The following is a 23,948-nucleotide window of genomic DNA, read 5'->3' as shown; positions in this document are numbered from 1 at the left end:
ACTCTATATCGTGTTAAATAAATGAATTTAGTAATAATAATTTTATTAAATATGTTGAAAATTTTGCTATTTTACCAGTTTATCACCAGTAATTAACCTACTTTCACCGTTCTCTTTTTCCCATTTACACCAGATAAGGTACTTGTTTACACATGTTGAAAGAAAACACAGCAAATAAATGAAAAGATAAATTTATACACCGAACGTATAAGTTATTTCGACCAGTGAAAACGGCACTCACGTGGTACCATTAATAATATTTCATAACTTCCAAACATGGACAGCTCAAGACGGGAGAACACATATTCCGCCATACAGAAAATTAAAACCAGCTAAGATCGATCTGAGCATTAAGATGGACACAAACCCTAACAGATCCACAATATAAGGGTTTGTTTACACTGAATATAAATTGCAGAGTACGAAAATTGACACACACTCTAACATACTGACCATACAGATTTGTTTGTACAGAATATTAAAAACTATATTGCACATATTTCAAACTTTTCATACTTCATACCCGATCCATATAGCTGATCTATCAATGAAAGAACCAACGCGGGTTGGACAAATCCAAATCAATTTGACATGCTGTGTATTAACAATGCAAGCCTATTCAGATTCTTAAAAGAAGTCCCACCCTCTGCACTTGCTCTCTCTGCATCTTCTTTCAGTTTCAATGCTCTCCTTCTCATCTCTTTGCCCTTTTCTCCTCTGATTATCAGCCTCTCCACTCTCTCCACCTCTTCTCTCTTCACCACAAACACCCCATTCTCATTTTCCTCTCAGTGAAGCCCCTCCGCCACTTCCAATTCCTCCACCAGCAACTTTGCCTCAAAGGGATGGTCATGTTGGAAGGGCCATGCTAAGATGGGGACTCCTTGCCCAATGCTCTCCAGCCACGAGTTCTAACCGTAATGGCTCACTTGTCCACCCGTAGCAAAATGCCCTAATATGTTGGGAATTTTTCTGGTAAAATTCCAAAAACAAATTAACTGAACACAGAGACAATGCTTTGTTTTTCTCCACAGGATCTTAGCACAGGGAAGCTTTAAAAATTTTTGAGCAGACAGAGTTTTTCCTCATACAAAATAAAACTTGTATTCATTAATCAAAGACAACTTCAGTTATAAATTTCTTCCTCTCTCTCAGAGGGATTCACCAAGAACATTTCAACAAAAAAAAATTACTCTGTCTCCTCCTGGGATTTTACACTGCTGTGTGTAAAAATCTCTTTTACATTCACTCCTGTAAAAACAAAATCTAACATTTACTGCTCTAAAGAAAAATTTCTTTTATATGTGTTGCTGCCCATTACATTTCATTTCTTCAACAAAAAAAATATATATTTATGCTACTGCATTTTTCATATCCACACTGCTGTGTAAATTTTTTACATTGCTCACATTCGCGCTGCTGCATCACACAATACATTTCATTGCTTTCCATGCTGCCCCTGTTCTTCTATGTTTCGCACTGTTGTGTGTTTCTCCCCTTGCATTACAATACAATGAAACAACAAAGAAAACAACATAACATATTCCATACTCTCGTGAGTTTAAAAATAATAAAATTAAAGTTTTTACTATGCCCATACCTCTGTAAAAGAAAAAAAACATTAAAATTAAAACTTTTTACCAATACTTCTACGAACACAATTAATTTTCTTTATGTTTTACTGGCGAACAGACAAAACTTCACGCAATGTCCAAATGGTGCAAGGGTGTACGCATCTTTGACTTTGATCAACGGTGGATACCCTTCATCTCAATCCAATGGATATGGCTTGCCCAAACTGAACGAGTGTTACGTCCCGATAAAAAGTGGTTTTGCAGAGAGTACAATGGACGCGTGGCAGATTTTTATTGCATCGGGGGCGATTGAAGGAATACCGTTGCCTCAGCAAAAGCGGTCCGATGGAGGTTAGCGGTTTTCCTGAATGGTTTTGCTGGAAATGAATTACGCGGCAGGTGAAATTACATTTTCAACACTCCCCTTTAATTTCAACTGTTGGGCGTTCAGTCATACCCAAACACTTCCTCAAAAATTCAAAACTTTTCTGGTCTAGTGGCTTTGTCAGAATGTCTGCAACCTGATCCTGAGTCCTGCAATGTTTTAAAACAATTTCTCCATTGCTTACCAATTCTCTGATGTAGTGAAATCTTGTGTCAATGTGTTTCATTCTCTTATGAAACACGAAATTCTTGGATAATGCAATAGCTGAGCTATTGTCACAAAAAATCACCGTTCCTTTTGCTTGCTCTTGCCCTAAACTCCTTAACATCCTCCTCATCCAAACTACTTGACATGTTGCTGTTGTAGTTGCCACATATTCAGCCTCTGCTGTAGGCAATGCTACAATAGGTTGTTTCTTAGAAGCACATGAAATGGCTCTTGAACCCATGTGAAAAACATAACCGGAAGTGCTTTTCTGATCATCTACACTTCCAGCCCAATCACTATCAGTGTATCCAATTAAATTCGAACATTCTGAGACAGTATATAAAATGCCAAACATTTTTGTACCTTTAACATACCTCAGAATTCTTTTTGATGTGTGTCAATGTGCTTCCTTTGGCCCCTCCATGAATCTGGAAATTAAACTAACAGCAAACATTAAATCTGGCCTAGTTGCAGTCAAATACATTAGGCTGCCAACTATGCACTTATACAAGCTAGGATCAAAATCCTTGCTGCTGTCCTCTTTACTGAGTTTTAATCCCATCACTATGGGAGTGATTGCTGCCTTGATGTCCTACATATTAAATCTGCCCAACACTTCATTTACATATCTTTCTTGTGAGATAAAAATCCCATTTTCATTTTGATCTACTTCTATTCCTAAGAAGTATCTCAGCAAACCCATGTCAGTCATTTCAAATTATTCTTTCATCACTGTTTTGAAGTTCCCAATGAAGTAGTCATCATTACCTGTAAAAATCACATCATCAACATACAACACTACAATTAAAATTTTACCATCCTTTTCTTTGATGTAGACGGTGGGTTCTCCCTCACATTTCTCAAATCCTTTTTCCAGTAGATAGGAGTCTATCCCACTGTACCATGCTCTTGGTGCTTGCTTCAGCCCATAAAGAGCTTTCTTCAATCTACACACTTTGTGCTCTTGGCCTTTCTTCTCATACCCTGGAGGTTGTTCAATGTAAACCTCTTCCATTAACACTCCATTTAGGAACGCTGACTTAAGGTCTATTTGGTAGACTTTCCACTTGTTTTGTGCTGCTATGGATAGCACTGCTCTCACGGTTTCCATTCTTGCAACCGGTGCGAAAGTCTCCTCATAGTCTCTCTCATATTGCTGCTTGTATCCCTTGACAACCAACCTTGCTTTGTGTCTTTCTATTTTGCCTTCAGCATTGCTCTTGGTCTTGTAGACCCATTTAACTCCAATGACTTTTTTACCTTTTGGTAGCTCAATCAAATCCCATGTCTTGTTTCTTTCTATGACATTAATCTCCTCATCCATAGCTTCTATCTATTTCTCATCCTTAATTGCATCTTCGAAATGAATAGGGTCATCAACATGACAATATAGAGCAAATAAAGAATTCATACCTTCATCATAAATGTCACTTAAATTTATGAACTTCTTACCTCTTTCATTTGGTGTGCAAGTGCTTGAAGAAGCACTTGAATTTCCTCCTTGTGTTGTGCTTGGAGAAGCACTTTCATTTCTCCTCAAGGGTGTCTTTTGTTGTCCTTTTGTTGGCGCTGCTATTTGGGGATGTATTTCAGCCATCTCCTTATCATCTTCATCATGAGACAAATAGTTTTTAACATTCACTGTTTTCTCTATGCTTCCATCATAATCTTCCTCCTCAATGAACTGAACATCTCTGCTCACAAAAAACTTCTTGGTGGATGGGATATACAACCTGTAAGCCTTGGATTCCTCACTGTACCCAATGAAAATACATTTCTCCCCTTTGTTGTCCAACTTCTTCCTTAGCTGATCTGGAATGTGTGCATAGGCCACACATCCAAAAAATTTCATGTGGGTGACTCCTTGCTTTCTCCCACTCCATGCTTTTTCCGGCACTTTGTTCATCACCACTTTTGTAGGACACCTATTCAAAATATATACTACACAGTGTACAACTTCAGCCCAATAATCATTTGGCAAATGCTTTACCTTCAACATGCTCCTTGCCATATCCATGATGGTCCTATTCTCACTTTCAGCAACTCCATTTTGCTGCGGGGTGTACCTAGCTGTAAATTGTTTATGTATTCCATTTTCTCTACAAAAACGTAGAAATTTCTTGGAGATATACTCACCTCCTCTATTAGTTCTTAGAACTTTGATATGCAGCCCGCTTTGGTTTTCCACAAGTGCTTTGAAATTTCGAAATTTTTCAAACACTTCACTTTTGTTCTTTAGAAAATAAACCCAAGTCTTTCTGGTGAAATCATCAATGAATGTTAGAAAATATTGGTTGCCTGCTAATGATGGAGTTTGCATCGGTCCACATAAATCTGAGTGGACAATCTCTAAGGGTGCTTTTGCCCTTATGCTTTTCCCTGATGGAAAACTTTCTCTGTGTTGTTTCCCCAAGATACAACCTTCACAAAGGTTGTCCGGTTTCTCTATCAATGGTAATCCTCTTACCATTCCTTTTCTACTCAACAAGTTAAGACCTCCAAAGTTGAGATGTCCAAATCTCAAGTGCCACAACCAATTTTCATCCTTTGGTATGCTTTGGAAAGCTTCTTGTGTAAGTGCTGCTATTACTACTTTGTTTTTCAAATCTGCCATTATTCTAAGAGGGAACATCATGTTCCTTGTCATCTTCACTTCAGCAATACATCGTTTGCTAGGTGCTCTATCCATGATAGTGCATACATCATTCTCAAAGAAAACATTGTAACCCTTTTGAACAAGTTGTCCAATACTTAAGAGGTTACATCTCATTCCAGGAACATAATAGACATCTGCTATGGTTTTCTTTTCACCTTTTTTTGTAAATATTTTTACTTCTTCTTTTCTCATAATAGAAATTTTACTATCCGTCCCAAGTGTGACTTGTGATTTCACATTTTGATCTAAAGCAGAAAATAGGGCTATGTTTCCTGTCATATGGTTACTGCAACCGGAGTCTAGAAACCATATATCATCACTATTTGTTTCAGCCATATTACAAGCTAACAACACATTATCTTGACTGATATTTTCTCTAGTGATATTTGCACTTGATCTATTAGTCATATCATGCTGCCTCTTCTTACATTCATTGGCATAATGCCCATATTTTTTACAATAATAACATTGGACATTGGATTTTTCATACCTTTGTCCTTGAGCATGATGTTGTCCACTTTGTTGGTTGCTGCATTGACCTTGGTTCTGATTTGGATTGCTGCCTCTTCCTTGAGTGTTTGCTGCGCTGTTCCTTCCACCTCTGTTTTGGCTTCTGCCTCTTCCTCTCTTGTTTCCTCTGCCTTGACCTCTTCCTCTTCCAAAGGACAGCTGGGTCTTGAAGGCTTGCTCTAGAGATGAGTTTTCATTTCTACTCAACCTCTGCTCATGTGTTATCAGTGATGCATGTAGTTCATCAACTGAAAAGTTTGAGAGATCCTTTGTCTCTTCTATGGTGGTGACAATCACATCGAACTTTGAGGGTAAGACCCTCAACAGTTTCTCCACAATCCTCCTTTCTTCAAGAACTTCTCCATGAGTCCTTATCTGTGTGACCAGACCAATAACATGTGTGAAGAATGATTCAATATTGTCTGACTCCTTCATGCACAGATTCTCAAAATCTCTCCTCAACAACTGTAGTTTTGCTGTCTTCACTTTCTCGATGCCTTGATAGGTTGTCCTGAGAGTTTGTCATGCTTCTTTGGATGTCTTGGCTGCTGCTATCCTTGGAAACACACTTTCATGCACTGCTTGATATAAAAATACGAGGGCTTTAGAATCCTTTTTCTTATTGTTCTTCAATAGATCTTTCCCTGCCTGAGTTAATCTATTAAACTCATCTTCATCTCCTGGTTCTTCAAATCCATATTCAACTAATTCCCATAAATCTTGAGAAGAAAACAGGGCTCTCATGGTTATTGCCCAATAGTCATAATTTTTTCGATTAAATTGTGGGAGCTGAGTATTAAAAATACCCATACTAGTGCTGGTGCTGGCCATTCCTTGCATTCTCAGCTATGCTTCAAATATTTGACTGTGTTTTTTCAAATAACTCACTGTTACTTCAGTTGAGAAATACCTTGGATTCTTTTGCCTAAGACTTCACTCTGCTGGAGAAGTTGTTGCAGCAAAAAACTCCTTCCTTCAGCTTCTTTGACACCTTCAAAGAGCCTGGATCTGTTCCGATACCACTGTTGAGAATTTTTCTGGTAAAATTCCAAAAACAAATTAACTGAACACAGAGACAATGCTCTGTTTTTCTCCACAGGATCTTAGCACAGGGAAGCTTTAAAAATTTCTGAGCAGACAAAGGTTTTCCTCTAACAAAATAAAACTTGTATTCATTAATCAAAGACAACTTTAGTTACAAATTTCTTCCTCTCTCTCAGAGGGATTCACCAAGAACATTTCAACAAAAAAAATTACTCTGTCTCCTCTTACATTCACTGCTGTAAAAACAAAATCTAACATTTACTGTTGTAAAGAAAAATTTCTTTTATATGTATTGCTGCCATTACATTTCGTTTCTTCAACAAAAAAATATATTTATGCTATTGCATTTTTCATATTCACACTGCTATGTAAATTTTTTACATTCCTCACATTCGCGCTGCTGCATCATATAATACATTTCATTGCTTTCCACGCTACCCTGTACCCTGCTGGTGCATCATACAATACATTTCATTGCTTTCCACGCTACCCTGTACCCTGTTCTACCCTGTTCTTCTATGTTTCGCACTGCTATGCGTTTCTCCCCTTGCATTACAATACAATGAAACAATAAAAAAAACAACATAACATATTCCATACTCTCGTGAATTTAAAAATAATAAAATTGAAGTTTTTACTATCCCCATACCTCCGTAAAATAAATAAAAAAACATTAAAATTAAAACTCTTTACCAATACTCTATGAACACAATTAATTTTCTTTATGTTTTATTGGTGGACAGACAAAACTTCACCCAATGTCCAAATGGTGCAAGGGTGTATGCAGCTTTGACTTTGATCAATGGTGGATACCCTTCATCTCAATCCAACTCATATCGCTTGCCTAAACTGAACGAGTGTTACGTCCCGATAAAAAGAGTTTTTGCAGAGAGTACAGTGGAGACGTGGCAGATTCTTATTGCATCGGGGCGATTGAAGGAATACCGCTGCCTCAGCTAAAGCGGTCCCCTGGAGGTTGGCGGTTTTGCTGAATGGTTTTGCTGGAAATGAATTACGCGGCAGGTGAAATTACATTTTCAACATAATATTTGCGACTGAGGAACCCAACCCAAAACCACCAAACCCCTACACTCAGACTCATCGCCTGCACTATTATACTTTTCAATGAATGCCTGCAAATCCAGTGGACGGGAGGAAATAAAAGATGCATCATCCATTTCTTTGAGGTCGTTCGGTTTCTTTATCGCCCATAGGAAAGACTGCCCACTCGCTTCCAACACTGCCGCAACCTCCTGCATTTGATTGACTGAAAGAGTGATCTGGCTGCCGAAATTGATATAGATTACGGATTCAGGCTCCTGAGAATTCAGCCATTTCAAGCATTCTGAATCTGAAAAACTGGAATTCCCGGATGAAGAAGAAGTAGTATTTTTAGGGAGAAGGGGGCCAATACTCCAAACAGGCTTCCCAAATGTGCTTCCGAGGTGTTCCAAACATCTCCCCTTCCATCTCGTAGAACGTATTAACCACCACTATGCTGCACTGACCATGGTGTCGAACAAGGTTGGTGAATATATCGTTCACGGAATCTGGGTTGCCCTTGACGGCTTCACGAAAAGGAGGGAGTAAATCACAGTCACGCAGTGAGATCGCTTTGGAGAGGCCAGGCAGATTTAGCTAGGTAGATGATCGCCATTATTGTGACAGAGGCAGGCTCGTAAGGAGGGAATACGTGAGACACTGGCAGTAAGCTCCCATGAAGGGGAAGTAAATGGTATATATGTTTAATTCGGTGGCAAGATCCAGGAGAAAGACGGGCCAGAAATCGAGAATGATAGAGGTGGGTCGAAGGCGTACCAGCATTTCTCGTAAAGATGCTTGCGTCTCCTCCATGGCCCGAAAGAACTCTTCAAAGCGATCGGGGAGGCGCTCGGTATTTTCGACGCCCTCGGGCAGCCCCGGGACAGCAGGCATGGGGATCTCTACCACCCTAACGCCCGAACCATCCTGTTGCTCGTTGCGAAGGCGTTTGGCATTCACAGGAGTGGTGACCAAGACGACATTGAGATTTCTGGAGGAGAGAAGTTGGCAGAGTCGCGTGAAGGGTATAATGTCGCCCTGTGCAAGAAACGGGAACGCCACAACGTCAATATTTGCTTCCACCATTGTATCAATTTGTCAGCCGCCACACTGCAAGCACTCAATTCTCAATCTTTGTAATATTTTCAGTCTGTAGGATTGGTTTTCGTAGACATTAATACCACTGAATGGCGTGGGCGAAAGCCTTATTGAATCGAAGGTTGACTAGTAGTTGATCGTGCAATTTTTCAAAGGAATCATTTTTCCAACGTGTGTAGATAAGAGTTGTTAGCTTCTATTTCAAGAAAAGCCTCAATTTTCTTGATAAATCGAAGCCACCATTTTGCCAAACGAGGAAAGATGACAGTTTTTTTATTTTATTTTAAATTAATTGCAACACGCAAATATATGACAGTTTGTTTTATTTTAAATCAAGAAAGTATTATAATATTGATTCAGTTTTTCAAATATAATAGTGAAACTTGATTAAAAAAAATTATCAGATTCTTTTGCATTTTAGTGCTGACATTACTTGGATTGCATTATGAATCTGTAATCAATCAACACAAAGATAACCAAATTTTACATCATTAATTATGACTTTTCTCTTTAAAAAAACTAAACTTTTAATTAATTATAAATAGATTTAAATTATAATAGAATATATTGGATTTGGATTTTAGTGTTGAACTCGGCCAAGGAGAATCAAGGAACTATTTCTTTATTTTGCATTCAGTGAAAGGTTTTTTTCCTTCAATAAAATATTAGAAAGTATTATGAAAATAGGTTAGGTTCAATAATGAATTTTTATGTTTTTTATGATTTTAATAAATATGTACATTTATGTGTTAATGAAGGGTGTAAATTAAGATTGGGAAATTTGAAAATTAATGGTAGAATCAGGTAGTCTTCCATTTCTTGAACTAAATGAATTGCCATTGCACAGTTATGAAAGATTACATTATTAATTAATTATAGTATGACATGTAAATTTTATTTTTTGGTGGGTCAATTTTGTAATATATATACCTACAAAACTCAATTTTTTTTTGTCCAATCTGAAATCCCTATGGAAAAATTTGTAGTTTTCTTAGATACGAAAGATCAAGAATTTTTTTTAAAAGATATTTGTATATAAACTATAAAATATAAATTTCATAATTTTATATAGACTACTTATATTTGACTTCTTGGTTCTCGGGAGGGGCTACATGTGGCCTTAGTGATACCTCCCCTGTGCTACCCTACTCTACTCTACCCGTTTTGTCCACGTCACATCCTACTTAGAGTAATTTTTTTGAATCAATTTAAAAATTATTATAAAATTTTACTATCCAAACTATCGAATGGTTTGTTTTTTTATTTAGTTGAATTTAAAAAGTTTTCACTAATAAATAAAAATGGTTTCTCATGTTAACATTAATATGAAAAATAGGCCCGCGGTGCTTTGGATTGATGGGGAATGGGTGCATGGTTAAGGCACTCCTTGCCATCACCGATTAAAATCTGGAGAGAGTCTTACTTACAAAAAAAAATATTAATATGAAATATAATTATGTGTGTTTCAATTCCATTTGTGAACATATATCTAAAATTCATCCTTCAAGGTGGTAGTTGCTTTCCCAAGTGTATGACATAAACATATATCTTGGAAAAACATTAAAAAATATCTTTCAACATAGATCTTAGATAGACATTAGCATTCATATTTAAACATGTCAGCGACCTTGCAGTATCACTATATACATCTAAGTATATCTATAATTCATCCTTCAAGGTAGTAGTTGCTTCCCCAAGTGTATGATATAAAAATATATCTTGGACAAACATTAAAAATTATCTTTCAACATAAATCTTAAATAGACATTAGCATTCATATATAAACATATCACTGACCTCGCAGTATCACTATATACATCTGTGTATAAACATTTAGGTGCCCTTACAATATCGCTATATCCACATGTATTGTGTTGGTTTCACACCTATAATATATTTCAACAAAACTTGTAATATACATTCAATGAAAATTTCAAAACAATAAAATTGATTTCAAACAATGTAATTCAAGGCAATAAATCAATTTTATTGTTAAGAAACTATGTGAATTTTCATAATTAGGTTTGCACAGTCACATAATACATATAAGCAATTTGTGGAATGGATTCAACATAATTTGGATAGCAAAAAAAATGTAACTATTCACTAGCAAAGCAAATGAATTACCAAGGTTGTCATTATTGTCACTACTCAACATTCTCCACCTTGACAATAATTTCCTAATATCTTGCCAAGCCCAATTCATCACCATTTTTATAAGCCAATGGAAGTACATGTCTTGGAAACTTTCACGAGTAAGAATATTCTCAAGATATACTCCTCTTCCATCAAAGATGATGCAATGAACACTTTGCCTCTCAGATACGGAAGCACCCATTTCACTACAACCCAATGATTTGTACATAGATTTGTCATGTATCTACTAACATCACCAACTACATGTGAAATGCTTCATAACATACTTTGAATATCCTATTGTCATGGTATATGGTACATGAGATATATTACCCTTTTCTTCTTTACTACTAGGAAATGACCTTGTAGAAAACTTAAAATGGAAAGAAAAATGGATATTTATAGGTCTCACAATCTACATACTTCTATTATGATAAACAAGGCTTGCCATTTTCTCATCTTTGTGTATTTCAATGACCAAAAGTTTCTTTACTTCTCCTTTAACTTGTTGATGTTGGTCTTACTTGCAACAAGCATATTGTCAATATATAGCAACAATATAATGAAAATTTCATTGAAGCTTTTGAAACAAAATGGTCATCCTCACTTCTAGTAATATTTTGGCTCACCGTGAAGGAATCAAACTTCTTGTACAATTTCCTGAGACACTACTTAAAGGCCATACAATGACTTCTTAAGCTAGAAAAAAAAATATTATGATGTAGAATAACTACTTTTGCATATTCCACATATATTTCCTTAGATGCCACTAGTTTTTCATTTATTTGAATGCTTCCTTCCAACTTTTAAATGTTGACTATCTATGTAGCCTTCATAACCACTAGGATGCCCTTGTACACTTTCAATGCTCCAGCTCGACCTATAAGCCTATAACCCCCAAAACCAAAAACTTTCAAAGAAGCTAAGTTATTTTTAATTTAAGGTGCATACCTTACCTCTATCAACGTCCTTACAATACCATCAAAAATTTTGATCTTAATACTCCTAACTCCAACAATGATACAAGACATATCATTTCCCATGAGAACATTACCACCATCATAACAACATTATAAGAGGAAAACCAAGTCCTATGCATATGTATGTGGTGTGAAGCACAAAAATCTAATAACCATTCTTCATAGTATTGGGAATCATTGAAAATAGATAAAATTCATCAGCCATAACTGAAATTGAATGAACTAGATTTTTTTTCATCTTCGAGTCATCCTTGGATTCTTTTCACTTCCAACAACATTTCTTGAGACGCCTTTTTTTCCGCATTATCAACATTTTAACTTAACCTTATTGCCATTTGTCTTAGGTAATAAAGTACCTCTCAACGTCTTCCCTCTTTCTTTGGATTGACCTCTAGCCACCATTTCTTCTTGTGTGGAGGTTTTATATTGCATTCACTCTACACCTCCCTAAACGACAATGCTCCCACAAAAATATCATAGTCAAGAGTGTCAATTGTACTAAAGCTAATGGAAGTGACTATATGATCCCTATATTCGGGTAACAAACACAATTACCGCCTTATCTTCTACGTCGATCCTTACATCCATACTAGCTAACTGGCATATAAGAGTATGAAAAGCATTGAAATGATCAATCATTTTGATACCTTATCTCATATGTAGAATGTATAGTTTCTTCTTGAAGTATATTTTGTTTGTCTAGTTTTTTGTCATATAGAGGCCCTTGAGTCTACTCTATAGGCCTAAAGTTGTTTCCTCTCCAATAATATTCAAAAGGACATATATTCCAAGAACAAATGAATAGTGTGGAGGGCTCTCATATATAAATCATCATAGTCTTCATTACACATACCTACCATTTTATTTCTCTTACCATCCAAGGCCTTTTGCAATCTCTGTTGCACAAACAAATCCCGCATCTTGGGCTTCCATAGCTTAAAGTTATTTTAACTATTGAGTATCTCCACCTTAAACTTTGTATTCATTATATTTTCCATTCTTTACATACAAGCTCCTTATGACTCATATGACTTAAGCTAATGCTAAGTTGGACCAAGACACAAAAGAGACTTGTAACTTTTTCCCACTACAAGTCATGTGCTATCTATCAAAAAGCATAGCTACACTACTTGAGCAACATGATTATGTGTAGATGATCTCATCTTCTTTCAACAACAAATTCTTCTTTGACTATCGTTATCAACTACAATATATGTATTTTAACTTTTCATATTCCCAATCTTGTGATTCAAAGAGAAATCTATAAAAGTGTTATGAAAAATAACAAATACTATATATCAATCGCAGTGAGTTCCTTCAGCAATAGCGGTGATATGTTCAATCACCCAACATTCACAGAAAAGTCTCCACCACCAAGAAGTTACAGAGCAGTGAATCAGGTTGCCTTCAACTTAGTGGAACTACAAGTAGTACATAAATTAGAAGCAAAATCCATAAAATTGGTGTATAAAGGTTGGATATATCCTCCTCGACCTTTATAAGAACTCTTAGCAAATCAACATTATTGGCATCACAACATTCCACCACATAGCACATCAGCCATTAATTATTTCACAAGCATATCATTCCGTGCTTCCATGATCCTCCACCATAACTCTAATAACACTTGTTTATTTTAGACCTACAATATGTTTCAACAGAGCTTGTAATATACATTCAACTAGAATTGCAAAACAGTAAAAATGATTTCAAGCACTATAATTCATTCAAGGTAAGAAATCATTTTTAATGTTCAGAAATTGTGAGACTTTTCATACTTAGGTTTACACAACGACAAATTACACAAATAGTAACCCAAATTCAGTAGAATCTGGAATGAACTGAAAAAAATTATTGTTGTCCGCAAAAGTGCAGAAAATAAATACAGAAAATATCAAATCAAGACTAAACTTCCAGGAAATATATACTAGTATTAAAAAAACAAAATACACACACGCCCCAAAAAAATATCAAAGCATCTACTACTCCAAACAAGGAACTATCTACTGCAATGACGCTGAATCTATGAAATTATTGGAGCTACCGTTTCTTATTAAATATTTCTTTCATTATCAATCACATAAAAACAACAATAATCACCACTCCTACGGATATTAAAAGCTTTCTTTGATTATTGCATATAAACAATAATCTCCACTCCCACTAATATTAAAAGAGCTTTAAGTAGTGTTACGCTTTGGATATTGTTCTAACCTAAATTTCATTTCCCACGTTATGCCAGAGTCCAAGAACAAAATTCTGATTATTCTATATAATACCTTCTGCATTCCCACTTTCAATATAAAAATGAGCATCTACGTATATTATGAAACGCTGCCATTTACCCTGTTTCTTGGCCATTATCCATATCAAATATATAATTGAATGATTCATTTACAGATATGATCAATTCCAGTTTATAGAGATGCTATTGGAGCTAGGGCTGATGTAATGAAATTTTTTCAGTGTATTTTCCTAAGACAATATGCTATGGTTCGAGTGAAAAAGACTTGAGCCGAAAATACTACAATCTAATAGAATTTAAAATCGTTTTCTCTGCCCTCTACAATATTTTGTCATCAATCTGACTAGCTTTGGAAATGCCAAAAAGAGCTTCACGGTTAGGGATCAAATCTATTATTTTTTTGAGGCCATATACCATGGTTCAGAGTAGGAAAATATTCGATCAGAAAATACAGACTTTAATCATTTTCTCCCTTCGATAATATTTTGTCATCATCTAACTAGCTCTGGCAATGCCAAAAGTGGTTCACGAGTAAGGATCAAACCTGTTATTTTTAAAAGGCAATGTGATATGGTTCAAATCTGTTATTTTCAATTTTTTCCTACAATATTTTGTCATCATCTAACTAGCTCTGGTAATGCCAAGTGGTTCACGAGTAAGGATCAAATCTGTTAGTTTCATAAGGCAATGTCATATGGTTCAAATCTGTCATTTTGATTTTTTTAAGGAAATATGCTAGGGTTGAAAAAAAAAAACCTTTTAGCAGAAAATACTATAATTTAATAAACTTCATTTTTTAGGTTTTAATTGGATGGTAGATTTTATAATATTTTTGAAATTTGATGAGTCAAAATGAAGTTAATTTTTTGAGGTGTACAAGAATGAAGTTGACTTTTTTATTTCACTAATATTTATTAGATTTTGAAATATTCTCTTATCAGATAAAAATGATAGCCATTTTCTCTACTTTAATCTCATTGGATTTTTATATACCTTAATCTTATTAAAAAAATTAAAACATTAAAAAAATTTGGCAGAATGATAATATTGAAAAAGATTTGGCAAAAACGTGCAAGAATGAAATTGTATATAAATGAATTTTGTTATACATAAAATCTGTTGGAAAAAATCTCATAAACTTAAAAAGGAAAATAGGTATATTGTGCATTTTGGTAAACCGATGATAAAAGCAAATGCGATCTTCCGCTCTCGAAAATGCAGCATTCAACACATTACACAATTAGAAACCGTATTAAAATCGATGTCCTAGACATGTCCAAAGGAAGAAATAACACTATGAGTATATTAAATCTAATTTCTCGTGCAGAGGCTTGAGGAGTAGATCCATAGGATCTCAGCACACTAATAATATCATAATAGTCTACTTTAATGGTTCGACATGGAAAGCTAAAGTATAGCTGTTCACTTTGTGACCTTCCCGTAATCATCCGAATCCGGAGATGTTAAAAATAGAATTGTATTTAGTGATATTTGTTTGGAAGTTTTTCAGGTGGATTTTTCTGGTTTAATTTTTTTAAAATCTTGCAATAATTTATTGAAATCACAAATTTGATTCGTAACTTTTACATGCTTTAAAGACTTTTTAGGTGCTGAATCTATATATACACTCAAAAAACCAGTTTAAATAAACACAAATCAATATTTTACCTCAAATTTTTTCAAGTTTAATGGGTAACTCCTGAATAATCGAAGTGCCCCAAGGGTTTTTCAGGGTGCTGAATCCATATATACACTTAAAAAACCAGTTTAAATAACACAAATCAAGGTTTCACCTCAAATTTTTCCATAAAAAATCGCACTAAAAACAACTCGGTTAAAAATATTATTTTAATTGGCCAAAAATGTTTCAAATAAAGGTTTTTCAGGATGCTGAATTCACATATACAGTCAAAAAATCACTTTAACTAACACAAATCAAGATTTCACCTCAAATTTTTCCACACATCAGAAATAAAAAAATTACACAAAAACTACTCTCTTAAAAATATTGTTTGATCAGCCAAAAATACTTCAAGATTTGACAAGAGATCGTTGTTTCGCTTCATTATTAATGACAGATGTTAGAGTATTTTGAAAATGGTTAATTTCAAATTATTAAAAAAAATAATAAAAATAAATAAAGTTAGTTGTTTAACTTATAGAATTAGATTACATTTAGCTCCTACTCTATGATATCTTTAAACTACTCTAAAATCTAGTTACATTAAAGTCCTACTGTATAATGGGTCAATCCCTACCATAAAGATTAACGTTCAATCCCATTAACGTTCAATCCTGGATACAAAGATCACAGATGCGAGGATCGAACCCAGGTCACCAGTGCAATGCATGCAAACTAACTAATTTTTTAAAGAAGAATTAAATTATTGATTTTCATTAGCATTATGAGCTAAGAGTTGGAATTAATTTGTCATTATTATAGTTACATTAAAGCCCTACTGTATAATGGGTCAATCCCTACTATAAAGATTAACGTTCAATCCTGCATACAAAGTTCACAGATGCGAGGATCGAACTCAGGTCACCAGTGCAATGCATGCAAACTAATTTTTTGAAGAAGAATTAAATTATTGATTTTCATTAGCATTATGAGCTAAGAATTGGAATTAATTTGTCATTATTATACCTGCGGAAAGTAGCAGGTATATAGCGATCCATGTCGCTCTCCCAGCGTTACTTTCCATTAAAACAATAATTTTAACCTAAGGTTTTCCATTCATATTTTATAAACGATTTTTCCAAGCTTCTAAATATTGACAGGTTCCTTAACTGGCCTATCATTCGGACTGAGGTTTTTGGAGTCTTATTGCAGAGAAAAATTCACTTTTCAGATAAAATTAGGATATAGTTAAAACATAAACCAAGTCTAGCATTACCTCATAAGGTTAAAACATGAACCAAGTCTAGCATTACTTCATAACATTTTATGTAAAATTAATTTGCATCGAAACACAATTTAACCAAAGTTTCACTCATCTCTTTGTCATGCAATTGTGTCAACCTCTTGCTGCCACCTCTCAGCTACTGCTGCCACCACCTCTGAAAGTTTGGCCACCTGTCACAAAACAAACTCGTCGTGCCAACAATTTTCTATGTTATTCTGCTTAATCAAATAGCCAAGGTTAATGCTGCAGAGGTTGAGAGAAGGTGGAAACAGCAACACTATCGTTCGAGGCAGAAAAACTTAACTTTGAATTTGGATCGTTCGAGGCAGAAAAACTTAACTTTGAATTTGGAAGTGCTGCAAGCCCGGCGTGGGGAGAAACCTGGGGATGGATGATGGAATTAAATCGGCACACAAGCAAAGGCAAGCAAATTGGCAGTAAGGCACAAGGCAAAGGCAAGCAAGTTGGTAGTAAGGCACATGAAAGCAAGGAAGCAAACTAGGAAAGGGATAGCAGGGCACAGGAAAGAGGCCACATCAAAACAGGGAAGCAAGCTAGAAAAAGTTTTCACTCTCTACTCACGTAAACTCCAAAGCCTAGTCATGTTGTTGCAAATCAATGCTAAGAACAGAGGCCCATCATAAATTATTCTTCTACTTCAGCGTCCCCTGCATGGAGTAGAAAGGTAACAATTTTAAAGCCTAAAAATTAGAATTTTTTCTGCAGTTATTTTATTTTTTTCTCAGCATAAACTTTTTGAGCATTTTGTGCAGAACTTTGTTGGTTTCCATTTAGCATTACCTTATGTTTTTCCTCAACAATCAAGTTTGGTCCTCTGTGCAGGGTGGGCAGAGTATACTATTGAGAAAACAATCAAATTCGATAGAAAAGCCACATCTTTATTTTGATGAAAATAATCTCATCAAAACAAGAAGATTTCTGAGAACAAAGAGAATATTACAGGGTTTTGTTCAAGTACAACCTGTTTTTGCTTTATATAGGGCCTTAATGACATTTTCGTTGTATGGATAAATGTAATAATAGGACTGATATGAGGAAAACTATATAGTTACTGTTATGTTAGAGAAATTTCAAATGCTCTACGGCATATACCCTTTTATATTTTGCATTTCTGTTTGAAATGTTTATTTTGCATTTCTGTTTGAAATATTAAGTTGTTTTTCACTAAATAAAAAATAAAAAACCCAAGTTATGAATGCTAAATGCAAAAAATAAATTTTTGGTCATGATTTTACCAGAGATATTAACTAGATCATGGATATAGGTAAAGACCTTACCTATATTTATCCCTATGCAATTTCGAAATTTCACATTGAAGCGATAGCGACCGCCATTGAGACACTGAAAGCTAGAAGCCCGACAGGAAGGAATTGGAACTCGAAACACGAAAACCGCTTCATTTCGGTGTGGCTGCGTGCAATTCCTATGCTGTTTCGGTCTAGATGCTAGGGTATCGCTTCCACAATGTGTTTTTGGTTTGCAAAACCGAATCAGAAAGCGTTGGATTGTTGCCGGTTTCCCCTCTCTCGGCAGAAGCTAATTGATTCTCTCACCCAGCCCCTAGCCTGCCTGAGATAGTCGCATTGAATCTATGTTTAAGGCAACTAGTTTGACTGCCTCTCTCTGGCTTGAGATTATTGAGATTCATAATCTCAATATGGTAATGGGTTTCGTCTTTTTGGTCTACGCTCATATGGCAAGACCTGGACGGGCATTAGGCGCACGCTGCATCCACTGTTCTCTATATAATTTCTCGTCACAGCAAAGAAAACACACCAGAAAATATTCGCTCGATATCAAAACCTTGGTTGCCTCCTATTTCAACCTATAAATGCCGCCCATGTGTTACTTAAATAACTTGAATATTTTGACGGGTGTTCATATGCTGTGGCAAATTCATGAAGAAATATTCGTTGGCATTCGAAATATAAAAAACTTGGCTGATTAGTAGTTGAAGTGTTAAATAACTTGAATATTTTGAGGGGTGTTCATATGTTGTGGCAAATTCATGAGTTAACATAGAAACTTTTATTCGGGCAGGTATGCCGTGTGCAACACGAACTTGTTATTATATACATTGTATAAAGAGAGCGCTAATTTAAATGACTTAATTTTAGCTTGATAAACTAAGTAAAATATTATTCGTTAGTCCCTGCCATAACAGCAAGGAGTGTATAAATTGATTTCTCCCTGCCATAACAGCAAGGAGTGTATAAATTGATTTCTCAATTAATATTTTCAATAAAGCTTTATAAACTAAGTAAAATATTATTCGTTAGTCCCTGCCATAACAGCAAGGAGTGTATAAATTGATTTCTCCCTGCCATAACAGCAAGGAGTGTATAAATTGATTTCTCAATTAATATTTTCAATAAAGCTTTATAAACTAAGTAAAATATTATTCGTTATTCCCTGCCATAACAGCAAGGAGTGTATAAATTGATTTCTTAATTAATATTTTCAATAATTTTAAGAGGAGTGTATAAATTGATTTCTTAATTAATATTTTCAATAATTTTAAGAGGTTAAAAAGAAAATTATTAAAGTTTTTTAATTTTCCATAATTATAAGAGAAATGAAAATTATTAAAGTTTTTTATGATTTATTTTAATGCTTTTTAAACTAGCAATTGTACCACGCGTTGCAACTGAAACGCGGTTTCCGTAAGGTCGTTTCCGTAAGGCTATAGTATGTTATAAGAAATTTTAGAAACTAGATAAATATTGAAAAGAAAGTATTTAATTGGATATCCATATGAAGTTTTCATTGCCTTCTTATTAAAAGAAGATTTTTACAAAATTATAAGGGATAAAATGAAGACTTTTATTAGTATTAAAAATGATGAGCTAAGCCATTATGAAGTAATTTATTATTAAAAGAAGATTTTTACAAAATTATAAGGGATATAATGAAGACTTTTATTAGTATTAAAAATGATGAGCTAAGCCATTATGGAGTAATTTAAAGAAGATTTTTACAAAATTATAAGGGATAAAATGAAGACTTTTATTAGTATTAAAAATGATGAGCTAAGCCATTATGGAGTAATTTATTATTAAAAGAAGATTTTTACAAAATTATAAGGGATATAATGAAGACTTTTATTAGTATTAAAAATGATGAGCTAAGCCATTATGGAGTAATTTATTATTAAAAGAAGATTTTTACAAAATTATAAGGGATATAATGAAGACTTTTATTAGTATTAAAAATGATGAGCTAAGCCATTATGGAGTAATTTAATATGTTTTTGACTCGTGATTACATCATTTGATTGTATACTAAGTAATAATAAATTTAAAAGGAAATCATAAATGTGGGCACATCACTTTTGTGGCCCATGGTCTTAGAGCCCGTGGATTATATGTGATGAAGTTGTTAAAAGCTTGACGATTCTCTATTGTAATATTCCTGAATTGAGTGGAGGGCTCACTTTGGCTGGTTTGGCTTCTTTTAAGCCATGAGAAATAGTAGATATATTATTCAATTTTCTCCTAAGAGATTCGAGGGTAAAATATGGTGTTCATGTATTTTTAATTGTTTATGTGTTATCATATATTATAAAACGTATTTATTTCTATCTCATTTTTTACTAACAAGTGGTTTCAAAGCCAAGGGATTGTGGCTTGTAGAAGGAGATGATGGTTGCAAATGTCAAAGCATTATATGTTGAGGCTAAAACTAACATAGAGAAGCTTGATTGGGATTTTACCTACATACATGAATATTGTATGAGAGGAAATAGAGGTCTAGTAGGGTGATATGCAACTACAAAAGTGAGATCTAGTGAGGGGATCAACTGTGTGTTAAAATGAGAGAATATAAGTACTGAATAATAATAATAACAAAAAAAGATTACTTTGGAAATGGAATTTGTAAATTATTGAATAGAAATAACAAAAAGAAATATTACTTTGGAGATGAAAATTTTAAATTACATGTATATGGCACCCAAATGTAAGATGGTTGCAAATGTCAAAGCATTATATGTTGAGGCTAAAACTAACATAGAGAAGCCTGATTGGGATTTTACCTACATACATGAATATTGTATGAGAGGAAATAAAAAGGTCTAGTATAGTGATATGCAACTAAAAAAGTGAGATCTAGTGAGGAGAGAAATTGTGTGTTAAAATGAGAGGAGAGAAATTGTGTGTTAAAAATGAGAGAATAGCCACATAAGTCCTGAATAATAATAACAAAAAAAGATTACTTTGGAAACATAAATTTGTAAATTATTGAATAGAAATAACAAAAAGAAATATTACTTTGTAGATGAAAATTGTAAATTACATGTATATGGCACCCAAAAGTAGGACTTGGCCTATCCTTTCTTGAAGTAGACCTAGGACATAAGAGAGAAGGGTATGCAAATGTTTAAAGGGGTGATTAATATTTTAATTAGTAAATATCTTCTTTTACATGTTTTCTTTCATATATATATATATAATTAGGTCGATAGGCCTTTCTTATGCATCAACTTTTCGTCAATACTTTTACTCTGAGCCGTTGGATCAGATGAGACATTTTCAACCGTGGATGTGAACCAGAAAAGGAAGAAACGGAAAATCAAGAAAGCATGGAAAGTCAAGAAAGTCGGAGTGCTCGTTTTGGCAAAACGCAAAATTTTCCTTGTTGTTTCTATTATGAAGCTTTCCTCCCTCTGCCTCTTCAATGCAATTGCCATGCTTTTTATTCATCACATAGCCGAAAAAGAGGAAAATAGGTGGCTGGAACTGCGCATGGGCAGAGAATTCCTTGTCCCAGACGAGCAACCAATAAAGCAATTGCTTTGCCTATGCTTGAATCAGTTCGGCCTTTCAAGGTATTTAGTAGGCAATCTTGATCTGGAATTCAAGATTTGCAGGGGTTTTATGGCATCCAGGGTGCTTCCATAGGTGAGCCGAAGAACCTGCAGAGTTTGGTCCTCAGCAAGCTCTGATGAATTCTGTTACACCAGTTCCCGTAACGTGAATTCCTCTTCGAAAACCCTGCCATATTCTTCGGTGGCCGCAGCCACAACTCCTCAAATTCGTGCAAATTCCGTTAATGGAGCCATTAACGCTCCTGTTGTCGTTCACGACTTCGAAGGCTTTGTATCGTACATGCACAGGATGTAATGTTTTACCAATTTAATTGGGCAATCCCTCTGTTGGCAATTCAGGTTGCATTGGGGTATAGCAAAGTGTATAATGCACAAAATCTATTTGACTGGATGGAGCTGATCTCTCTTCAGTGATTATTTGGTTTTTATTGTTGATTACATTTCCTATGTGTTTGTATTTACTTAGAAATTTTTAATTTTAATTGGATTTCTTTTCAATGAATGTGCAGAGGAAAACAAATTTCTTTGAAAAAAGAGTTGGGGAATACCAAAAGGCCTCTGTTATGTCTAGTTTGGGCAACATGGAGGCAAACCATATATTTAAATTGGACGCAGATTTTTTAAATTTGATTAATTAGCCTCCCCATCTTGGGACGGAAAGGATGGTGGCCCATTGTGCTTTTACAAAGATTTTCATTGAGTGAAATTTTGATGGCGTTTGAAGTTTCAAAATCAATCATATCTTTTCCATTGTTTCGATTAATTAGATTGGGTTATTTTTTAGGTTAACGGTGGCCCTGTGTGCTTATACAAAATGTTTTTTAATGAGAATGAATGCATTTGGGGTTTCAAAATTAAATTTTATTTTTTTTTAATGTTTGTTAATACATTTGAGCCCATTATTTCAGGATCTATGTACGACAAATAGAAAATTGTTTACTAGTAAGATAATAAACAAATTTCCCTAGCATACAGGATGTCAATTTTCATGATCGTTAATACATCGAGGCAATTATTTTAGGATCTATGCAAAACAAATCGGCCTCTCTTTGTACCTTTTGGGACAATTGCTAGTTTAATGTTATATTGTTAATGGAGTAGATTTGTAGCCCTGGGACAACTCAACTAATGATGGTTGTGTAAGTAAATGAAGTATTATATGTGAAGAGGTTTTTGGTTCACATCACCCCAATTCACATATATATGCAGAATGGTCATATCTAAGCGCCTAGCCAAGAGGTTATAGTAGTGGGAGGTTATAGTAGTAGTGGTTGGAATCGACCCCATGTCGCATGAGTATGAGATTGGTCCAATTGCCAATTCCTTTAGATACAAAGGAAAAAAAAGAAGATAGATTAGATCTACATGTTCTTAATTTTTCAATATAATCTTATGTTGAACTTTTTATGTAACATTATGTTTTCTTGACAACTTCTCTCCATATTGAAAAACACCTAACCCCCCTTAATTGTAATACACAATTACAAAAATATATTCTTTAAATATTTAGATATAAGAAATAGATCTTACACACTAAAAACACCCTACTAAGATTATTTGCAACAAAAAAACAAAAGAAAAAAACTAAAAATTATTAGAATTATTCTTTCATTAATAATAAACAAAAAAAAAAAACTAAAAATTATTAGAATTATTCTTTCATTAATAATAAAACAAGTTATTGGATTATAAAAAATTCCTTTTACAATGGTATAAAAATAATCTAATTATTTTATTACTCTTAAAGTTAAAAGAAATATAATATATGATAAAATAATCTAATTATTTTATTACTCCTAAAGTTAAAAGAATTGACAAAATAAACAAAAATATATAATTTAAAAACCAAATCCATATTAAAAGCATTAATAAAATTGCAATACAGATACCAAAGGGTCAAAACTCTTAATATACTATATGATTTATATGATTTCTTACGATCTAACATAGAAATAGAAATCTCTTAGCCAGAATGAGAAACAATGTGCACTATAAATTCCTACAATTTAATATAAAATTCTTTTAAATATTCAAGAAAAAAATAATAAAAAAATTGAGAAGAAAAAATAATAAATAACAATGTGCATTATAATTTATTACAATTTAATTTAGAAAAATTTTAGACCTGAATGAAGAAGAAACAACGAAGAAACAATGGAACAACAAATGAATATTCCAAAAGAACAAACAATGCAATGCAAATTTGAAGAAAAATAGGAAAAAAATATTTTAACATTGAAAAACCAATCCTTTGTGGTAAGTGTTTAATCTCTGAATTTTATTTTTAAACTGCTCTTTACATGATTTTTAAAATTTATTA

General features: G+C 34.1%; 1 pseudogene; it reads right to left on the bottom strand.

The window, feature by feature from the left end:
- Positions 1–581: 581 nt before the first annotated feature.
- Positions 582–8,503, bottom strand: LOC149190933 (anthocyanin 3'-O-beta-glucosyltransferase-like; annotated as a pseudogene).
- Between the last annotated feature and the right edge of the window lie 15,445 nt (positions 8,504–23,948).

This window comes from Pinus tabuliformis, chromosome 3_1 (genome assembly GCF_031772625.1).
Source record: "Pinus tabuliformis cultivar Carrire ecotype Pingquan chromosome 3_1, CPIR1, whole genome shotgun sequence".
Lineage (NCBI taxonomy): Eukaryota > Viridiplantae > Streptophyta > Pinopsida > Pinales > Pinaceae > Pinus > Pinus tabuliformis.
Note: the sequence above shows the minus strand (reverse complement) of the source record. Positions and strands in the feature narration are given on the sequence as shown.